Source organism: Pseudophryne corroboree, chromosome 10, assembly GCF_028390025.1.
Source record: "Pseudophryne corroboree isolate aPseCor3 chromosome 10, aPseCor3.hap2, whole genome shotgun sequence".
NCBI classification, from domain to species: Eukaryota; Metazoa; Chordata; class Amphibia; order Anura; family Myobatrachidae; genus Pseudophryne; species Pseudophryne corroboree.
Window position 1 is genome coordinate 353302669 of NC_086453.1, and position 3313 is coordinate 353305981.

Here is a 3313-nt window from a genome sequence, read left to right on the forward strand (position 1 = left end):
CTGCCAAAAACAGCAGCTCACAAGACTAGTTATATATTACTCTGGGCCCCAATAACTGCTTCTTCTTCGTTTGCTTTACTTTGAATGTATGGGTGGTATTCAAAACTATTTTTACCCACTTCCACACCCATTCTGTTTCTGCTGACAGGGGTGGTATAATAATTTCAGTTCACTACCCTGGGGTAGCGAGTACGCCCAATCCTTTATGCAGCTAAACCTAACTACAATGAGTGCAATATACGCAATAACGGGGATCACTTTATAAAAGAGATTGGGTATAATATATAATTTGAATACTGCCCTATATAGCAGATTGGCTTTCAGGACAAAATATGGAGTGCCCTCCAGTGGGTAGGCAGTTTTTGCCACACCATTAACTTCTATAACACTAGACATGACATTCCCAAGGGCAGCATCATTTTGTTGATCCTGGGTAAAACTCTGCAGATCTATGTCAGCTGGCAGCATATCCCAATCCAGAATGGGGACTTCCTCATTCACTATTAGTAATTCAGACATTCCTTCTTCAAATAGGATTGGCCGTGCTTTCCCACTCTTCTCACTTTTACAAGGTAGGACTTAGGAGACTTTACATTGGCTTTGTCTCTGGTTCCTTTAGTAGCTCACTTAATCCGGGGAAATTGTGTCCCAATATGAGAGGATAGGGGAGCTTAGGACCCACTGTGGAAACAACCCCATAAGTGCTCCCCTTTATGGTTAGGCTCACTTACACTCCAGAGAAGTTTTCTGTGGACCCATGGATGCAGTATACTTCAAATAACCTTGGCACCTTTTCCACTGGCCTGGGCAGGACAGCCACTGAGATCAAGGTCAGCTCACTCACTGAGTCTAATAGCTGGGAGTTCTTGGCCACTTAGTAAAACAGTTTACCACATTAAGGGGGGTCTAGAATCCAAGGGTACCACTGTGCAAAAAGCATGATACAGTACATAGCGCCCATATTGGCAACCCCACACTTCACAGGCTCTATTTTTCTGGGGCAGTCACACTTTATATGACCTGGCTCTCTACATTCATAACAAATGACCCTGGAATCTCCAGAGGTGTTTCCTTGTGGAGGTTGACAGATGGGGTCCTAGGCCACTGAGGTGCCATCTTAACTAGTCGTCCATTCCCTGGTTTCATTTTTTACATCTTTTGTCACATTTCCAGTGGTCTCATACAGCTCCAATACTGTGGTTAATTCCTCTAAATTCTGAGGATCAGCATGTATAACCTAATGTTCTTATACACTGGTCAATTATCACCATCTCCGCAATCTGAGCAGCAGTGGGAACTTCTGGCTGGGGCCAAATCCACCCCTCTCTGGCCAGTTCCGCCACCTGCTTCCAAATTGGGACCCCTGATAAAAGGGCCCATTTTTGGAAGTGCTGTGCTTTACCAGAAGGAGTAAGATCTGACCTCGCCAGAATAGTACTTTTAACCAAGTCATAGTTCTCTGCATCAACAGAGGATAGCTCAGCGTATTCTTTCTGAGTCTCACTGGTAAGATATGGTGCAAGCTTATCAGCCCAAGTATCAACTGGACACTTTAAGCGCCTTGTCACCCTTTAAGTGCTGTGCCACTATCAATGGGCACAATATTGTTGTGCCCATTGATTGGGTCACTAATTGTAACATCTGCTCCTTTGTTTTTTATGTGAAGCTAGCAGATTTACTACAGTGCAAAAAAGTTTCTCCATGTTTGCAGTGGGAGGAGTATATACGAACTTTGGTGTTTTTAAATAAGAAGCCAGTTTGCACAAATATCTTTTTAGTACTGCACACAAAAACGCTATTTTTTTCCTTCCAGCAATGGTTAAACAGAACATAGAAAAAAACTGTGTGCCTAATTCAGACCCGATCGCTGGTACAATAGTGATCGCAGCCTGAAGCCCTTGCTGGAGTGTGCCCCACGCAGTCAGAGTGAGATGCGAAAGTATCTCAGGGCTGCGATCGCCTCTGCCTGATTGATAGGCAGAGGCGGTCGCATGGCAGGAGGGGGCATGCTAATGGCATTAAAACACCGTTGGTAGGGCGTGGTCCAGACAAAGCAGGTGTGTCCGGACCATTGCCGGGGTGGGCTGCGGGGGCTGCGTGACGTCACATGTAGCCTCTGCAACCCAGAACGTGGTGTGTAGCCGCCTGCCAGCGCAGCTAGGTTGCGCAGGTAGGAAGCTACTTTGCGGGTGCGAAAGCATAGCTGCCGTACAATGCTTTTGAACCCATGTGGTGGTGGGGGGCAGGGCCTGACATGCGGGGCAGACTAGCCCTGTGCTGAGTGCCCCCCGGAATATCAGAGTAACTGATCAAAGATGTGCTAAATTTAGCACATCTACGATCAGCTCTGAAGCACCCCCTGTGTTTTTCCCTTTCAGCAGAGCAGTGATTAATTACACCTCAATGTGTGTGTTCTGCTCTGTTCACTTATCAGGTGCATTTGATTACCCACCAGCCAAACTTAGCTTTTGAATAGCAGACAGCAGTTGAATTTATGAGAAAGGAAAACAAAACAAGCACCTGTTTAACTTCACATTGGCAAGTTAACATAATAGATTACTCTGTGCTTTACTATGATGACAGAAAACTATATTGGATTTTTAATACTGTGCCACACCTGAGACGTCTGGCTTTTGCGCAGTGACTCTGTAGCAAAATTCCCATATGGGCCTGGTCACACAGGTACATACAGAAAATAAACCAACAAACATAAAAAGTCCTAGCAATTCTTGTGCTCAGCAAACATTCCACCATGTTCTCCTGACACAGCCAATGTCAGTCCCTGGCACTATAAAACTACGTCCTACTCACTGGCCCCTAACGGGCATCAGTGCACAAAACTCTGGGTGAATGGAACTTTTAAACTCCTCTCCTGCTTCTGACTTGCTAGCTCTGGGGAAGCTGGAAAACCTGGACTTCTGTTTTTCCACTTGCAGCTGTGCAATCCAGAAAGCCTGGAGTCATTAATCTCCACTGCAGGTGCAGAATGTGCAGATCTGGTTTTCTCCTCCCTTGGAGGAAGCTGATCCCACTAGAATGTGAGCAATTGTGGCGGGACACAAGCCCACTCACCACAACCATCATACAGTACTTTACATGTAGATGCACAGACATACGAGCTGTATAGTCTAACTGTAAAGGTGTGATACAACTCATAGGGGTGTATTTACTAAGCCTTAGATGGTGATAAAGTTGCTGGAGATAAAGTACCAGCCAATCGACTCCGAACTGTCATTTTTCAAACCCAGCCTGTGACATGGCAGTTAGGAGCTGATTAGCTGGTACTTTATCTTCAGCAACTTTATCTTCATCC